Source organism: Apis cerana, linkage group LG3 (assembly GCF_029169275.1).
Source record: "Apis cerana isolate GH-2021 linkage group LG3, AcerK_1.0, whole genome shotgun sequence".
Taxonomy (NCBI): Eukaryota; Metazoa; Arthropoda; class Insecta; order Hymenoptera; family Apidae; genus Apis; species Apis cerana.
Window position 1 is genome coordinate 6,046,436 of NC_083854.1, and position 20,269 is coordinate 6,066,704.

Sequence of the window (20,269 nt, forward strand, 5' to 3'; positions counted from 1 at the left end):
CTTGTGAAAGTTTGGCAAAGTCTCCGAATTTGTCCTTCCTCCCACTGAAATTTCCCTTTGAAATTCGATTCACCGGCCGTCCAGTATCGAGGATAAACCAACTTCCGATCGATATATCCTTTCCCCTTCCTCCGTCACCTTACACACAATCTGGAACAACCTTTTTATTCCGTACACCGCCATTATTAAATCATCCAGCTGGATGCATCGTTCAAAAGGATTACGATAAATTCGACAAATACGATAAAAATTTTGTTATTTATATCCCGTCTTCTCGTAGATTTAGAAAAAAAGAAATACATCGGCGATATTTCAAGGCGATCGCCCTTCGATATTTATCCACGGAGGACGATTCCCTCGAGAAAAGGAAATATCGAGGGAAAGGGTGAGATCGATTATCGGTTGACGAACTATTTGATTCGAGTCGAAAGCAAATTCAAACGGCCCAGGAAATAACCTGATGAATAACCTAGTTACGCGACAGCTTCTTTCGCGGTTCTTCCCCCGATGCTCCTCTCCACGACTTTCCATCGTGAAACCTGTTCACGTAGGCGAGGCTGGATTATGAGGGAGATCGAAACGAGAAGCGTTTGATCAAAAAAGTGCGGAATAACCTGTTGGAATCGTTGGTGATACTCGATGATTTATAGAAAGAAAGGAAGAACATGCGTTAATACGAGAGACATACTAAAGAGAGCGTGTTATTGTACAATGAAAATTATCTCTTGATTAATTAAGGAGCTAAAAAAGTGTATATTGAGATATAAAATTATTTTACGTAGTTTATATGCGAGTTAAAAATAACTCGCTCGCGTGGAAAAAAGATAATCGACTGTTTCAAGATAGAACAGTCCAATAGTCTCCCCCATTCCCCTAGTCTATACTGGTAATTTTCACCGTGGCGCAAGGTCGAGCGAGGCTACCCTAATTAGGGACAACACGGTAGATTCGGTGTGCAAAAGACACGCGAGCGTTCTGCACGCGAGAAGAAAGCGTAATTGGCAGCTGTTGGATGCAACAACAACGGGGGATGTTCACGATCACGATAGCAGCACCCATGGAATTTGCATGCCTCCTTCGAAACGAAAGGAGGAGAAGTGGAAAGGCCGATGATCGGCCGGCTATTATAGGCTAGATCCTCTTCCTCCCCGATTTCAAAATCGATTCGAACGATACATAAAAGGGTCATCCTTTTGAAGGAACGGGTACTAAATGGAGACTTAGAATGGATACGTTGTTTTGGTGTAGCAGTTAAGATATCGGCGAGTAAAACTTTTAACGTAGGGAAAATATTGAAAAAGTTTGGAGGGAAGAGGAGGAAGAGATACAAGTTAGAGAAGTGGAAATAGCGAAGTTTTCTCGAGCGATATTAAGGGGGAGGGAATTTTTTTATGTTTTTATTACGTTAATATTACGAATATTTTGAATTTCTTTTTTATTCATTTTCTAAAATGAACGATTTATTAAGATTTTTCCAAAAAAAGGGGCGCAATTAGCGACGAAATATGAAATATGAAATATTTATTATTCAGAAATATATCAAATTAAATAATAACTCTTTCAAATTATCCCTGAAGAAATTCAAAATAAATCTCTCATCAATTTGATCACAATTCTTCTCGAATTTCGGAATCATATTATTCGATATAATTCTCTTGAAAGTACGTGGTAAAACTAACGAGCGTTGTGGACGAACACGATTACAATTGTGATTCTTTAAATCATCAAACGCGGTAGGTTGAATTAAACAAGCAAAGCGTTATCTCACGCCTTGTTACCTACTGGCTACTGTATTATTTACCGTCTCGTCTTCGTCACGTGAAATTAGATGCGTCTCCGTTTATTATTCCCTTTGGTGCGTACCAATCAGCGCGAAATTTCGCGCGACAGGAATTCCATTTCGAAATTCCGGTGAGGAGGGCGCATAGATGGCTGCCTCTCTGTGAATAACTGAACCATCTTGTGCTTCGATATACTCGAATTCCGAAGTTAGTCGAATATATTTTCCACGAGCGACAAAAATCGGTGGACAAAAATTTACGATAAATAACGTACGAAAGACGTTCGATTAATATCGCGAATATTATTATCACTGTTTCTTCACGCGTACATTTAAGTCGAACGAATGATCGAACGTGAATAATATATATCGTTCTATCGGTATGGTGTTTGAAAAGGGAGTCGGATCTTTATGGATATAGATTTCGTTGGAAAATTGAATTTAGGGATTAGAGGCTTTTTTAAAGATTCGAAGGCTTCGATTTTTATGGGATTCGAATTGGATGGCGATCGACTTGCGAGGGGAATCGATTTCCACGCAATAAAATTGAAAAGCGTCATAATTTAAAAGACTAGAAACGGTGTTAATTTTTCAAATAAGATTATCCAAAAATGAAATAACTTCGAGTAAATATTAACAATTAGAATTGAAAAATCATCAACCGAAAAAAAGTAAGTTAAATCGAGAAATGAAAAGATGGAGAAAAATTGAAACGAATCGTTCGACGAATTCTCAAATATTTGTGTCACGGTTCAGAGAGCTCTTTAACGATTAATCGATGGCCACGCGACAACAAGGGTTATCACAAAGCACCTTCAACCTTATCGTCGATACTTTCCACTTTATTCCTCGATCAGCGAAATCTCGATAGGACGTAATACGCGATCGAGCGGAAGTGATAACGATATGCACGCCCTGTTCACCCCCTAATCGTTCGAGAGGTTTCGTTATTATTGCATCCGCCTCTCAACCTCAAAGATATCGAGATTATCTTTAGTCCTTTTGTGTCATCTAAAAAAAAAAAGAGAAAAAAAAATCGGACATCAACGAGGATTCACCTCGTTTCTGAGGATCTATGAGGAGCACAAAGATTTCCTCGCAATCACCATTTGCCGTGTTTCTGCACCGTTGGATTCTGATTGGCTTTCGGGCCGAGGGATCATTATTACGACTCTGCATCGATTAATCCCTATCGATTGCAAAACACGTTAAACCCGATTAATTAACGTTGAATTTCTTGGAAAGAATTTCACAAAAGGATTCGTCCTTAAATTCTAAATACAATTCATAATTTCACAATGGAAATTTCCCTCGAAGTGAATTTTTGAAGTAATGAATGATCGGCAACTTCGTTTAACCTCAATGTTCCTTTTCGATCTATAATTTCAATTTCAAACTTCCCGCGAAAACTAACCTAAATTTTACGAAACTACTAAACGCATAACGACCGACTTTATGAAATGAAAATTAGAGATACGTGATTATGAACAGTGGATGAAATTGCGTTATATCTCGAATTTCTTCTTCTCTTTTTTTTTTTTTTTTTTCCCCTCATGATACGACACAATGACCAAATGGCCATTGCACGATAATCCGCGCCGCCATTAACCAGGACATTTACGGCACGCGTATCCATTAACCACGTACACGGACGTCTGCACGAACGTAACAATGGACTTGGGTCCTGTACCAATGAGTACAGAGTTAAACAGAATCGTTGGAAAGCCAATTTACGATAGAGGGTGAGTGATGTTTTTTTTCTCTCTCTCTTTCTCTTCTCTCTCTTTTTTTTTTTTTTGCAACGTAGCATCAAATTTTCGATATTTGATTCGAGTTCAAATATTTGATTCGTCAGCGGGAAACCGAAGCACATGGAATGATGGGAAATGGAACAATTCGGTTGATTGTTATATACGATAGATACGCGAGATACAAATATAGACCGGTTTGCGAAAAAATGGTTCTAGTGTTTGGACAAATTAATGATTGATGGTATCGGTTGCAACGATATTGATTATCTAACCGAACTTTAATTTCATACACCAAAATTCCGATTATAATGAACATATAAAACCACGTAACGTAATTATCTCCATTCCATTTCTTCAATCTTTTCTTCTTCACGGAGTGTGCGCGATTCTCAGAAGAATTTTCACGTCACGTTCAATGTATCATTTTAATTATAATTTATCACAATTCATTACCTAAATACAAATTACAAGAAACAAATTACGATTATAACTGTGAAAATGATGAGAAATCTATCGTCGTGTAATTTATTATCTCGATCTGTATAAAATAAAAAATCTAAAAGAATCCAACTTCCCTTCAACAAGTCGAAGAACAAACTCTGCAAATCTCTCTTTCAAAGACTGATGTTCTTCGATGGAACCCGATCTTCGCCCTCCGAAATGAGAAGGCGAGCCGTGAATGCCTCGTAATAATCCGTCACGAGCGATGAATTATTATTCCCGCGGAACCGTTTCTGATTCCGCGGATGAATTTTTCAACAGGACGCGACCGCAGATCTTTATCCGCCGGTTTCTCCAAGCCCCGTCGTCGACAACACGCGACGCCATTATCCGGGACAAGTATGTAGCCCGTGGTATATCCATTACCGCATAAATACACGGCCATCCCCACGGTTCGTCACGATGTAATTACAGACGGGTCGCATCTGAAGAAGGAAATTTTTTTTATCCGCCATTATTATTTATCCGCGCATTTTCCTCAACCGGAGAAGTTTCTCTTTCGAAAGAATTTTTCCGAGATCGGAGGATCTTCCTTCGAACTCGAAGTTTAATCGAAAAATTCTTTTCTTTTCTCCCTTCGGTTGTAAGTATCGTACGATTACTTTTTCAATAAATACTTCAAGCTATCAGTTTCCGATGATTTCTAATGGTTTCTTTTTTCTTGTTTTCTCTATTATTTTTAATTAAAACGAGAAAATGACACGAATCGATTATCGGTCCAAAGATGTCCATCACGGACAATATATCCAATATAAATTGGAAGTAATTAGGGTGGAGGATCGAAGATTGTTTCGTGAGGGGACACGCTGGTATCCTCGTGCGTGGTAATGGAACTTGTCGCGGGTAATGGCGCCCGAAACTTTGGAAAACGACAGCGGTTAACAACTTAAATGGAGGAGGGAACAGGAGCGAGGTCTTTGGCAACTGTTTTCGAAGGAGAAATCGTACTCAACTTGCGATGGAAAAATGTTAAAAATGTTGAAATTCAAACTTCCCTTTTCCTTTCTCGATAAAATCAATAATTATCAATTTTGGAAATTAAATTAATATACAGGGAGTATATTGGTATAAGCCAAGCAAAATCTCTTTCCTAAACAATTCCAATTCTTCTTTTTTCTCTCGAATTGGATGGACTTCATCCATTTACGGATATAATAAATAAATTCTCGAGTTTGCTGCGCACGAGCAACACCTTTCACGTGTCCATTGTCACGTGCACGACGTGATCGATACACTATCCCGAGGGAACATTGGACGCAGCCTTAGCGGATATTAGTTCCGGATTTTATTATCGGTCGGAAGTAGCCTCGACTGGAGCCGCGTTGGGAATTGGATAAGACGGAAGGCGGTTGGCTGGTAAGCGATATAGAAATACGAGGGGAACGTGAGACACCTAGTGGTGAACGGAAACGTAGGTAGGAGAGCACGAGGCGACGATACAGGTCACGTAGTGGCCGCTAGCTAAGCAATCGATTACGAAAACGGAGTTAAAAGTAATTGCTTTACAATTCTTGGGCTCAGCTACACGGCCGAAAATCGCCGTTTTCATCCCCAAGCGAGCAATTTCGAATTCTTCTTGCGCCGATCTTTGCGAGATCATCTTTCAAGTTGGTGTTTCATTATCAGGATGATGATTATTACGAATATGGATTAATTTTATTTTACTCGTAATAACTATATAATTTCTTTCTAGCTATTTAAAACAATTTTAGAAGAAGATCTTCGAAAATCTTTTCGATGATATATAACCCGTAAGGATTAGAAGATTTTAAATTTTACAAAGAACGATTTGTATATATAAATATTGGGATAATGAAATTAGAAAAATTGCATAGAATTACACAGAGGAGGGAAATTGAATTGCTCAATTTGAGTTCGAGGAGGAAATTGGCTGATTAGAAGCTGTAAGAGGGATGATTTCGCGAGAGGTGAGTTTCTTTCATTCTTTCCTTCAAGAATTTTAATGAAAGTTAGTCCATAACGATGGAAGATTATTCCCTTTTGACGTTTCCCTTGTGAATTTTATTCCCCTGATTAAAAATCTCCCGTATTTCAATTTCCCGTTTCTCCAAGCTCGATGTAAAATGCAATTGGCTACGTCCTAAATTTCGTTCCTCTCGTCAACGATCCTCTCATTCGATCCTCGTTATCCTTTCTCCTCCGCTCCCAAAGAAAGATCAAGCTTCCAGAAGAAACTCGATTAATAATAAAACTGAGAATGAAACAAGAGAGGAATCGAGTATCCTATACGCGATCAGATTCATCAACCGGTCCAGTGATTCGATCCATGTTTGCAGAAACGTGGATTTTCTACACGAGTTTCTTCCTAAAACGGGCACACACCAATGATAGTTCCAACTCAAAAAAGGATACGTACACGCGCGATTTATTATTCTCGACTGTCCTCGATCTCCGCCATTTTTCACTATTCATCTTTTTCTGCCTAGCATCGATCGACTTTTTTCTCATTTTTTCTTTCTTTTTTTCATTCCCTCCCTCTCTCTTGAATTTTTCAGATAGAACTCATTCCTGTCGATTCGATTTAACGCCTGTTCAATCGAGCCCGTTGATCGTATTGCGAGTATAATATATGTATATGTAGCGTTAATAGAATGGATGTAATTTGTTTGAGCGCGATGGATCCGATTAACGTCGTAGTAACCCGATTTTCCAATCCTTTTTTTGCCGTTTGTTTAAGTTTTCACGATGTTACCTCGCCATCGGTGAAATTGAATTTCACGCCTGTTCTTTTCCCTTCTTTTGTGCAGACAAGCATGGAAATGTCATTTCCTTCTCTTGCTACGTGCTTTTTCAAGAAGCTCTTTCAAGAAGAAGAAAGAAATTCTGGATTATCCGATGAATTGGGTAAGAAGGATGATTTGGGTAGATATTATTTTTAAAAAGATAGTAATAGAAATCTTAAGGGGATTTCGTTATTATTGGTCCATGAAATTATTTTTTCGTTTCTCGAATAATTTCTTTCCAATCCCAAAAGCCTACATTTCCTCTAATTCTACGAAATCTTTCATTCTCAAACATATATTCATCAATTTTTATCCCCACAAATTCGCCACGTATATCTTCATACACATCCCGTTTTTCAATCCCTGACAAGACTTTTTCGTAGAGAAGGTGATACAATTTTTATTCTCTCAAAGAAAATTCGATCCTTTTGACCGATGTAAAAACTCCTAAAGATAATTCTCTTTTATCTGATCGAATCGAATTCAAGTTTTTAAAACTTTATTCAAACACATTCGCGACAAAAGGCCAATCAAATCGACACTTTCGACGAGGTCTCCTTCCCCGAAAAGATCCAAATCACGATCCAGCAGACAAAAGCAAAACGAGACAAAGAAAAACAAGAGAAATGGAGGCGCGAAATTCAAAGAGCGTCGAAAAAGAGACAAAACCAGATCAGCCAACGGTGGACAATCGTGGTCGCCTGTTCGATAACCCCTTTAAATATCGATCAGCGTCGAAACAACGTTTTGCCCGCCGATTCTCGAAATTGCCGTCCTCTCTGACCCCCACCCTCCTCCCCTTCTCCCCTCCTCGCCTCGTAATTTACGCCCGGGCATCGTTTATTTTCACCGCCCGCCGATCTCCATTTCCATTTTAAATCGAAACCCGCCCTTCAAATTTCGCGAGACCAGCCACGTTTCCCCTGGAAATTTTCGACGACCAGAATGAAAATGGATCCTGGAGTGCACCCGCGGGACCCGTGGAACAGGAATCTTCTTCTTTTTCTTCCTCTTCCCCTTTTCCCTTCGAGAGATCTTCGAGAGATCTTCGAGCGTCCGTGGTTTTGAATAGCGACGAGGAGGTAGGGTATTGATTGGGGAGCGACACCTTTGAAATCGAATCGAGATAGAACGCAGCGATGGGCAGATCTTCGTTTTAAAATGAGTGTACGAGTTACGTAGATTATCGTGGAAGAGGGTGAATAATTCGAGTGATAATTAAATTTCGAACGGGTCGAGCAAGTTTTTGAATAAATAAATAAAAGTGGACGAACGATCGACTCCATTTTGGAATAATATCTGTGAGAGGATTCGTCGTTTGTTGGAATAATTGTATTTTTAAAAAGAGAAAAATAGGGGACAAGGTTCAAAAGGTTTATGCGTGAAGTATATATTTCCCTTAAATATAATACGAAAGATGGTACTCGGTTACACCGAGAAGATTTCTAGAAGGGAAAAAGATGTATAAGAAGGAACGTAACGAGGAAGTATGTTTGAGTATATATACTTTCGAGAGATATAGTAGCTTCGGGCTAAACGGGCTATTTACTCGCTCCTAAAGAGCGTGTTAAAAGATAGCGAGTAGTATCGTGGAGGAACAAGTGAAAGACACCATTTCGTAACTTTTAACGAATCCAAGAATATTCATAATTAACATCAAAGAACGATCCTTCAAACGAAGATAGCGAGGATGTACAAGATAATTAATTAAATGTAAACTTGGTCTCGTTTCTCTAAGGTGAAATTTATTCCCTTATATCGAGAATAATATCAACGACTAAAAAACTAACAAATATCCCCAAATATTAAGAAAACAATCCAAAGACGAACTATGAAATAACAAACTAACAGCCACGAGACGATTACCAATAATCTCCAATTAATAACGCGTTCCGTTTCTCGTTCCAGGTTGACCTACCGCGCCAAGACGCCACACCGCATACCCCACATCGTGAGTACATAAGTGGTTGAGAATCATAACGTTTAATTAACCCGAACCATCCTCCCGAATTGCCGCCGAGCGGTAAAATAGTTCTCCGGCGAGAAGGGAACTCGAGGGCGTCACGGAAGAAGTTTTCAACTCTCGCAACCGGGTGTGCGGGATGGCCCCCGCACTTTCCTAATTTTTAATCTCCATCCGTTTAATCCTGCTATCCCTCGAAACGAGCTCAAAGAATCCTCTCCCCCCTCCCTCTCTCTTTGACCATCCATTCTCCACCATCGGGTTAAATATCGAGCGTCCACGAGCCGCGATATTAATCCAATCCCTTTTGACCAAGGTTGAACAAAAGGAGGCTCGTCTTTGACACGGAAACCGCGAGAACCGTTTGCCCCAAGAATGATTAATATATCAAGATTGAAAGGAGAGAGAGAGAGGGAGAGAGGGAGGGAGAGCAGTTTTAATTTCGATCCTCGAATCGTTCTTTCGATCGTTTCCAAGTTATCCTCTTTCGGGATTAATCACGCGAAAAGTTTTCTAATTCGGTTCGAATGCACAGGCGGTGCGGGGGGTAATAGCGAGCTATGAGGCCGATGTAATTTTCCTTCCCGGGAAACTCTTTTCCGATACGCGGCTATTTGTTCGCCTCCTTCCAATCGTCTCTCACCGCCAACAATAACGAATTGATTTACTTAGGAATTTCTGTGAACGGTGAATTTGACTTTGCGATTCACGGTATTCGATTTGTTCGATCGTTTATTTTATATATTCGATATTTTCTTTTATTTCGTGGATTTCGCGTTAATTACGATGTTATTCGATATGATTAATTTTCTATCTATAGTATAATATCGTCCTGTAGAAATTTGAAATGAATGAAATAATGTGGTGTAAAATAAAAAAAGTTTACAGTTTGTTCTTTGTGTGTCTAGTCCTCGAAAGGCTAATCTGTAAAATCGTTGTTCGATTCACTTGAAGTATCTTCTATCATTTACAGAAAGGAAGATTTCATATTTTGCTAAATTATGACTGATCAATTTTATCCCTCCATCCGATTTTCCCTTCGCGAAATTAAATAATATGAACATCCTCGCAATTCTCCCCCCTGTTTCCAAAAATATTAACGAAGAAACGAAGGCCTTCTCTTCGATCGAGCAAATAAATAGTTCTCTTCGAAGAAGCAAATAAAATTCGCTTTAACTTTAAATATTGCATTCGAAAGTAATTCGCAAAAGCGAGTAGGAATAAATCCTTCGTTAATTTCATCGCGAAATGGCAGGGAGAGGCAGAAATGGCGAACAAGCAGCATCTGTGCAACGTGGCAAATCCTCCGGCAAGAAAACTGGCTTAATCCTCTTACGTCCACCGCTCTGTCGCGGAAAAATGGCTGACCTTAAACCCGACAGAAACACGAGGCGGTTCCTCAACGAAAGGAAATCACACTTGCTCGCCCTGAAAAGTCTCTGTCTGGCTATCATCGTTAAGAAGATTTTTCTCCCGTTCGAATGGAAACGAAATTGAACTTCGTTCGTTCGCCCACCGATCTCCTGATACGATAAATCGAATTCTGATGATGAACCGAAAGTGGAAGCCTTTATCGTTTCGAACCTCGTCGAACAGCAAATTAGGGAATATCGAAATTCCTGATTTGATTGGAAAACGAATTATTTGTCAGAGAAATTGAGAATCTTGTATGGGAATTTCGTAGAATTTTTAGAAGACGATAATATGCAACCAGCAAATTGTTTAACGAGTTGGTAAACACCGATGGAGCAGATGGAATGTTAATTGGTCAACTAAATAATTAAGAAATATGGGAGAGAGATATTCAGATTGGATTTAATTGACAGTCTGAGACTTCGTTCACATTGTGATATTTTTCCATTATGCATATTTATGAAGCCTATCTCATAGAGAAGATAAAAAAAAAAAAAGATCTTACTTAATTTCATTGAGAAATCCATTAGCAAAATACCTAATCTTCCTCTCTCTCTCTTTTTTTTCTTTCTTATTTTTCCAACGTTTCACGATCTCATCTCGCACACAAAACTACAAAAAACTGAAAAAGGAAAAATCTACACCCTCCTAATTTGTTACTCCATCAAATTTACCAATTAAACCCGAGAAACACGATACTATTTCGATCTCAAAGATCTAACTATTTCGAAAGTATCGCAAAAAATAACTCGATTAAAATAAGGAAAAAAAAAAATGAAATCCAATCAGAATTCCAATCCCACTGGAATACTTAAACCGAAGAATACCGTTCGAATTACTTGGATCTTTGGTCACCAATGGTCTTAAGATACCTACGACGAAACTTGAACATTTCGAACATTCTGCTATTTACGTCATTACCCCTTTCCCTCCATTCGAACTCGCCATCGAAAATTCGTTCGACAATCTCGCGTGCAGGTTATTAGGTAATTGCTCTACACGACTCTTATAATTAAGGGATGGCTGGTAGAAACGGGGACAGGTAAGAAAATAATTGCCATCAGCTCGTCGATCCTTCCAAGGAGCGTCTATTTAAGGGAGAGAAGGGAGGAAGGATTCTCCTCGCGGTGCTTCTTCCAGGGAGGGATGAACGTCACAAAGGCGGCCGATGCGATGCGTTCGACGAAGGGGAGGGGTAAATTAGTACGAGACACCAACGTCCTGAAGATGCAGGCATCGTTCCTCTCCCGGGCCGAGACGTAATTTCGACGTGACGCTCGTTAATTACAGCCTCGACAAGCGCGAAACACGGACCTGCAATTTTCCGCTTTCCTATCCTCGCGGCTACCTGGCTTGTGCCTCTGAATTTCTGCCACTTGCACTTCGTTACGCCCGCTCCTTGTTCCCGTGCACGGGTCGAGAAAGGGTTGGGTTGGCTCGCAATGTCGCCTTTGGACAATGAGAATTCTGAAGGTATTCTTTGGAATTGGAAACATTTTCTCGGTTGTAGAATTCAGTTCAGAATTGTATCTTAGGGTAGGATGCTTTGCCCGTGGTGCAGTTTAATTTCATCCCTTACCGAATTCGTTTTCTTGCGAGAGGATTTAGGGTCGGCGTAAAAGGAGGAATTCTTTCGTTATCGTTGATCAGACGGGAATAATTATTCGACTTGACGTTGAGCGTTTTAACGAGATATTGTATACGCAAGTAGGAAGTAGGAAAAGAAATTAATCGAATGACGTACAATCTTGTTTATTCGTTCATTCTCTACTTTTCTACTTATCACGAGAATTTCTATTTTTCATGAGAAATCAGAAACGGAGAGCTTCTCTATTTTTCTATATTTTTCTCGAAATATAATAAGCTAGTTGAGAATCACGAGGCACGCTCATGAATACCAATCGCGTAGAAAATAAACATCGGCGTTGTTATAAACAACGTAATAAACAACAATAGATTTACTTCCCTCTCTTGGAATAATCATCCCGAAGCATCCATCCTATTCCTTACAAAATTATTATCTCGAAGCTGATTTCACGCTTTCCCAATTTTCCCCACATTTATACAAACTTCATAAAAACGTCGAACGCGCTTCCTTCCCTCGAAACTTTTCCTCCCCCCGAACACATTCCCGAAAAACATTCCAATCATGAGCAGAATTTCATCCCTTACTATTCCCTCTCGAAACCCCACGAATATTCCAGCAAAACTTCCACTTTACAACCCTTGACTTTCCCCTGACTCGGCAAACAATCCCTCCTTCTCCCCCATTCTGACCTGTGCGCTTTCACCTCAGAGAGAAAATATGAATGCGCGCGTATACACCCCGCGGAATTGAAAATCATCGCGAATCATTCGTCCCGAATAATCGTTTCAAAGCCTTGGAAAAAGATCGGGAATCGGAGAAAGATTTTTACGAACCGCTACGGATTTTTTTCCTCGCCCTCCCCCTAGCCGATGACATTGGAGGGTGAAAATTCGTGGGGAGGAATAGAAGGGGAGGAGAATCGCATGATTGAATTAGAATCGAAAGCGTGTGCGCGGGGCAGGGAGGATGGTAGAGAGGGAGGAGAGAGAGAAAGGGGGGAAACCTGTGGGAAATGCGGGAAAAGTGCTCGTCGAGGGTCTCGAGTGACGGGACGGATTAATAACGGAGGATGTTTTAATAATCTCGACGGACGCGCGTATCGGGATGGGAGAACCGCAGGAGCAATCTAATCTACGGATTGGATAAATTCCAGCATATCTGCACACGCGCCTGTTTAGTTGAAAAATGTAATCGGACGAGGATCCATTCGATGCACGATCATCGTTTTACGTTTGGTCAAGAAAGGTAGAGGGAAAGGAAAATTTGAAAGATGATAATTCGGGGAGAATCGAGTTATGAGCAAGTGAGAGAATTTAAAAATTTTTTGTAAGTATTTATATTTCGTTCGATTTGTGAAAAAATTAATATAGGAAAGGTAGGTAATTTTTTTTAATAAAAATAAAATTCATTTTTCAGTGTCACAAGATTTTTTCATTAGCTTCGTTAGCTAACGTTACAAAATGAAAAATATATTTTATTATATAGGAAAAAGGATGGAAAGTAATTTAAAAAAAAATTTGGAATATCCTTTTTCCATAGACCGCAAAATTATTTATGGAAATAATTAATATTCTTCTTTGATTATTACACGATATAAAAAAATGAAAAAAAAAAAAAATAATATAATTGAATTTTTGAAATTTTTCTCTTGTTTTCGCATAAATGAAATAAATCATAAATTCGAACGAAGATAATTAGATCATGATTTGATTTCAGTTTAATCCTATACCCATTTCGAAGACTTATCTTAACTATTCTACGATTAGCCTCTGTTTGATAAATCTAACATCAATATAACCGAATCTAGATTAGTTCGATTTGAATCTAGAACCACTTTATTCTAATTTAATATAATTAGAAATCGAATAGTAACTTAAATACAACATAATCAAGTAATTCCAATTAACGTTTAAACCTCTTAACGATAAATACAGAAATTATATTCAGAACCCAAATAACATTCAAACTATCGATATTACAGCCCAAAATGAACAAGCCCGAATCTCAATGAACTGTATCTACCATATCCATTTCAATCCCAAAAACGGTTCATGCGAACGGAGAGAAAGAGGCCGAAAAGGAAATGTAAAAGCAAACACGTATATAAACGGTGCAAATTAATCCTCGATTAAAAGGAGCCGCCTTTACGCGCCGGCTAATTAAATCCGGGAAATTAGCTCTGTCTTGAAGGGAGATGGAACGTCAACTGCAGGAAACGCATAATGGCACGGCTGTTTCCGCAACGTCACAGAGCAACAACAAACAGAGAGAAAGAGAAAGAGAGAATCAGACCATAAACGAGGAAGAGTGAGATTTAAATCTCTTCCGGTCCGAAGTCTGGTCCAGCAATTCTCTTCTTTCTCTCTTTTCCCTCTTCTCTATAGTGGATAATTTTGCATGGCGAAAAATAATTCGTAGGGTACGTTTTAATATGAATTTCACGGTTTTAAAACCGAAGAGACTCGTTGGAATCGTGAAGCGCTAATAATAGCGGCGGTTCCAGCTTCTTGAAATTATTTTCGACTGTTTTCGCGCGACTTTTCAGACATTTGAAGGGAATGGAAAAGGTATTTCATTGATAAAAAGGAATCAACAGAACCGCGACGAAAGCCTTTTACTCTATGAATTTCCATTATGCCAGTCCGAAGGCATTGGGATTATGAATAATTTGGAAGTATTTGCTTTTCCGCCTCCGCTTTAGAATTAATAAGAAGTAATTCGAAAGCAGCGCGCCAGACGAGTGGACTTTATTACTGAGCAACGATTGCGAACGGATGGCTTATTTCTTATGGAAGTACGAAATTTTTTAAGATACCAATATGAATTTTATACTCCCAAAGATTGAATGATAAGGTCTCTTTTTTAAATGAGAATCCAAGGATTGCTCTTTGAAGAGATATTTGAATTCACTAAGTAGATAGGATTCATTCCTTGAATTCTTTGAAAATTGAAAAATAGAGATAAAATGTTTAAGGAATTTTAAAAGAAGTGAAATCACATTCTTTACAATTATATATATATTGATGATCTACGTTCCAAACACAGAAATATTTGATAATTTTGAATGAACATCTTGAACACATTTTTTACATATATTATATTATAAAGATATTTTACAAAAGAAGTTAAAATGTGTTCAGATTGTAAAATGTTCACATTTAAAAGAAAAGATTCATTGTCTCAAATGATATTAATAGAATTTAGTTTTAGATATATTAATAGAATTAGTTTCTAATAAGTTAATATGATAAAAAAATACATAAAAAGATAAAATATAATATTGGTATCAAGATATAATATATACATTTATATGTACAATATCTATAAAATCCAATATTGAGAAAAAAGAAAAATAGAAATCATAAAAAAGAAAAATGCAAAAAATAAAATAAATTATAGAAAAATAAATAAAAGACTTACCTTATGATGATAGATGACTGCTTTGCTTTCTTGATACACTGACTCTAGTATGTGAAAATGAATATTAAAATAAATAAATACAAAATTTGATATGACTATTGATATGACTAATGAAATTATTATAGAGGAACAAACACTGACTCTAATTTCGCGAATGATTATTATAATTAAAATAAATAAGAGTTTTCATGCACTGAAATATATTGAAAATACTATTGCGCAACAAACACTGACTCTATTGACCACATTGCACTTGGTCATAATAAAAAATAATGTCCTGAAAATGAAATTACATTAATGAGTGCAGAAGAAAAGAAAGATGATTAAAAAAAGAAACAATATTTGTTTTCGTGTTTATGTTTTCTATCGCGTATTCACTATTTTTTTAACAATTATTAAATAATTATTATTTTACAAATAACAAATTAGATAAAAAGTATGGTTAACTTTTCATCGTTGTCGAATATTTCGAAATTATCAAATTATATAAATTATGTATTGAATTATGTATTGAATATTGAATATCGAATATTATTGAAAAAATATACGATTCAATCGCATATATATGTTTATGTGATCTTAAAATAAATTATACATTACCAAATCTTTTTGAAAAATTAATACGTTGACTGTTACGTAATCAAAATGGCGTACATGGTGTTTTACATTCCTATTATACTGCATCCTGCAATCAACCAATAGTAATCTGGAAAAAAATTGATAGATTTAAAGAAATAGAACTTGCAATGCATAAAATTAAAAAAAAGTACATATATTAAACAATAATTGAATTCAAATTCAGTTTTAAAGATTGATATAAGCTATTTATAATCCTAATAGGTTACAGATACGATCGGAAGAAAAATATATTCGAGAAATTAGTTAATTTTGTTATTAGAAACATTCAATGAATTGTTAAATAAAAAAAGCTAACAATATTCTATAAAAATCAGTTGAAGAAAATTAAAAATACATACTGCGTAGTTAATATTATACAGGACAAGCCAGCAACACCTCACACCACAAAGATTTTCGACAGAACTATGATGCTACGCATTACAGAATTACCTAAGGACTTTCTAATTGGCTGAAACGACATTTCCCCTTCCACTAAAATTACGCGCCAAATCGAAGATAATCTTTCCGGGAACTGATGAGGTAAGAAATATTATGATTAGATGGCTATAAGAAATATTCAATGTTTTGACTTTTGTTTTGCAGAATGTATACATAGATACCAATAGCATATTTCGTGGAAGTCATTTTCTGAAATATTTTCGTAAATATACAAATGTATCGTTTATAATTCAATCGTATGACGAAGTAAAATTTTATATTGTAGATACAGCAATCAGTGCAGCTTTAGCATCAATCATAGCAATTTTATAGTAATTATTATCGTAAAGAAATTAAAAATATTCTCTAATTTCATCATTAAAAAATCACTATTAAAATGCCTATTTGATATTTCCTTTATAATAAAAAATAAACAATTTTAAATTTAATTTTTAAATTTATGTACAGTAGCGTTCTATGTTATCGACTCTTCCCTAGTTTAATACAGAAAATGGTCACGAGGTGGCGACAACGAACAAACTGAGAAGCGCGCGCAAATAATTTTCGAATAGTTTTGCAACATTGTTCGACGCCATGCGTGCACCAAAGAAACATGTTTCGTTTTCTGTGGAAAAAACAGTGCAAGATATAATTAGAAACATTAGACTACGTAACATTAGGATGAGAATAATCCTGAATCAAGAGTGGGAGCAATTGGACTGGGAAATTTGGGTATGTCACTATAAAAATATTACTTTCTAAATTTGTCATATACAGTTATCTTTTCTAAGACACGTCTCTTGCCCATAATGCTATACGTTATTTTATTTTGCCCATTTATTTGCTCGTTTTTCTTATTTTTCTTTTATAATGATATAACTGAACTTAATTAACAAATACTTCGACTAATTCATTAACAATTGCTATCGTATTAAAATCGTATATTTTCATTTGTTAATGAATTCCATTGCCTGAGAAAATCGTTAATCATTTGTTTATTTAGAAGGTTTAGAACGATATAAGGGAAATGTTAGTAGATTATTGTCTTATAGAAAATACTTTCTAAATGATCATTCTTTTTATCGTGATTCTTACGAGATTTGAATCACAATCTGAAATCGATTAAAAGTTAAGCACTAGATGGCGTAAGATAGCAAGACATGTGTCGCCACCACCTACAAACAAAATCCTGAAATAGTTCTTTACAAGGAGCGCTGCTATTGGTCCTTCATTGATAAAACAGTTTCCTAACTTCGCATCAAGTATATTGTTTCGATTTTGAACAATAATTTTAAATATATATACAATTAATATTATACATAATTTCAATTTAATAGAATAATTCAATATAATACTTGAACTCATGTCTCTAGTATTTTTTGTTGCGAAGAAAACAAAATCATATTTTTCAAATTAATAATTCAATATTTCAGATATTTTATATATATATATTATGTATATTATTCATTGTCTATAATATTTATGCAAAATTAATAAGATTCTTGATATAATTTTCAAATAATTCCTTGTGTTCATAAACACCATCCTTATCAACAATACGTAAAGGCACTTGTCTACTGTTTTTATTAATTAATTTTTTTTAATTGCACAATTATATAACATAAGATAATAAAAACAATATATAAAGTGTCTATAATTTGTTTATCAAAGTCATATAATTTTTATACGCACAATGTACAATATCGATAACCGCAAAGTAAACTGAGATATTTTTCATAATTTATGCGAGCCAACAAATTTTTATCGATCAGTATCATTATCTTGATGAGATTAATATCTTTATATAATACTTTTACATAACAACCTATTGGTCGCATGATGCAATATCTGAATCAATTATTAAGTACATTATTATTAAAGTAATAATAAAAACATTACTGTACTAGAGTGCACTCTTTTACATTAAATATTTTATATTTCTCTTTTATCTCCACTTTCAATCGCATCAAACATTTTCACCAAAAATTATTTCAAATTTCAAATGTTGGACCATATTTTCTCGATCATATTCTCGATTTTCAATGCCTCTTATTCCCCGATTGCTTTCAATCGAAATTCCACGGTGCTTTTGTAACACTTCAACATGAACGCTAATACAAGTCTGAAACAAGCAATTCGCCAAATATACATCGCCGGTATATTTAGCTGGAAAATTGAACCGGTGCCAGGATACGGCCCTGTAATTCGATCCAGCTGGTCAGGGGGATGTTTTCGGGTGCAACGGGTCCCGCAGGATCACCGTCCCGAAATAATCGTTCGGCAAGAATTCCATCTGGCCTCTGGTCGCCATTTTAATCGCGGCCAACCCTTTCGAAAAGGAAAGAGGCTCGAAAGAGAAGCAGAGTTCGCGTGTCGCGAAAATATTCACGAGGAAATACGATACACGATAACAGAAAGGGGAGAAGATTATAGATTTCCTGCTCCACTTTACCGAGTTTCCTTTTTTTCCACCATTCGAACTGCGATGGATACTGTGCTTTCCGTTCGGTTATTTAATGTATTCTTGGAGTTCAGATCCTTTGGTATATGGTATATATATTTTTAGAAATTACAGTCTTCGAGAGTTGCTCGTTAATTCTTTATTCTAGCCTTGGCATCATTTTATCCGCTTTAAATCTTTCTAAAACTTTTTAAAATTAGGATCTTAAAAATTAAGATACATTTCAAAAAGATATTTTTATCTTCTTTATATTTTTATTTTATTTAGTTTTAAATTTAAATCGTTAAAAAGTTTCTTCAACTAAATTTTTCTCGCGAATAGATATACGTTGAAATAGCGTACAAAAATCTGAGGATAAATAATTTCTAATAAAAATAATCCTTCGGAATAAATCAATACAATTTTCTTCTATCAAAATTATCCATTGGATAACGAGAGAAGTTCCATTCCAGATATAAAATCAATCCTAACATCGAATCATAACTTTCGTTAAACAAAAGATCATTCCATTTTTATCACTCGAAATTTATCTCTCCCTCGTTAAAAATATTATTCTAAAAGAATCTATCAACTTTTCCAATTTTTCCTCGTCATTAAAAACTGTTCGACAAATCAAAAGGTTGTATATACCCAACATCTGAGTTTCTGAGAAACAATTTCAACGAAATTTCACGTTTCTCTCCTCCATTTGTCCATCCATCCCCTCGAGCGCATCACGACCCTCGTTTCTTATATTCCCAAAACGTGGCAAAGAGGGATGCACGGTTCTCGGAACCGTGTCGGTGTCTAAGATCCCTTTGACGATCCGTGGAGAGAAAGCCCCTGATCCAGGGTCCGTTTCAACCGTGTGTTTACACGCTCGTGGAAGGTTCGTCCAACTAGCTACTGTGCAACCGCCTCGGAAGAGAAACATACAGCCTCGAGTTTGTTAGTGACGGGAAGCAGAAACACGTGGCGTCACGTAATATTTCTGCACGAAGAGCCGGCCCGGCTGGAATCGATGGAAGGGCCATCGTTTAAAAAGAAACTCTCTTCTCTCGGGCGCATCGCGTGTCCGTCCAACTTACGTCGATCCGACCAAATCGAATAAGATATTTCTGGAGGGAAGGAAGGATCGTGCGATCGTGAAAATTCAGGCGAGGTTGTTGCGAAATTTTTACATTGGTAAATTTGGAAGAGGATGATGGTAAGTTAAAGTTTCACGAAATGAGAAGGATTAAAAAATTCCGATTAAATTTTAAAGTTCAATAATCGTTTATTTGAAATATTTTAGATTGTACTCTCCGTTCACTCGTATTTTACGATATTTTAACTGGGAGCGGAGTAAAAATAAATGTAGACAAGCTTAAGAATTTCAAGTTTCGTAAGAAGAGACGGAACAAAAGTGATGGGATAAGGATTTTACGAAATAATATACAATTTCTTTTAATAAACCAATAAAAGCCTAGAGCCTTAGGTTAAATATTACGGATCGAATTGAAAACGAGGGAAACTCAAATATAACAGTTTAAGCTCTCGTTAAACTAGAATACTCCATTATTCCATGTTTAACGTATAAATAGGGTATCACTTACTCGAAAACAATCCTCCAT

The 20,269-nt window shown here is 36.5% G+C and overlaps 2 protein-coding genes across 10 annotated transcripts in view; one reads left to right on the forward strand and one right to left on the reverse strand.

The window, feature by feature from the left end:
• Window positions 1-16,244, reverse strand: part of LOC107997270 (uncharacterized) — a 137,972-nt gene extending 121,728 nt beyond the window's left edge. For 3 of the 6 annotated variants that reach the window (XR_009829116.1, XR_009829118.1, XR_009829117.1), the window contains exons 1-3: window positions 16,138-16,244; window positions 15,761-15,866; window positions 15,161-15,437 (exon numbers count right to left, since the gene is read on the reverse strand). The gene's annotated coding sequence lies outside the window, so the exon portion shown is untranslated. The remainder of the gene's footprint in view (window positions 1-15,160; window positions 15,438-15,760; window positions 15,867-16,137) is intronic. The other 3 variants (XR_009829119.1, XR_009829120.1, XR_009829115.1) reach the window with 1 other exon arrangement.
• Window positions 1-20,269, forward strand: part of LOC107997269 (RNA binding protein fox-1 homolog 2) — a 299,964-nt gene that overhangs the window by 95,522 nt on the left and 184,173 nt on the right. For 2 of the 4 annotated variants that reach the window (XM_062072506.1, XM_062072507.1), the window contains exon 3: window positions 8,685-8,727. The exons of the other annotated variants lie outside the window; for them this stretch is intronic. The gene's annotated coding sequence lies outside the window, so the exon portion shown is untranslated. The remainder of the gene's footprint in view (window positions 1-8,684; window positions 8,728-20,269) is intronic. 4 annotated transcript variants of the gene reach the window in all.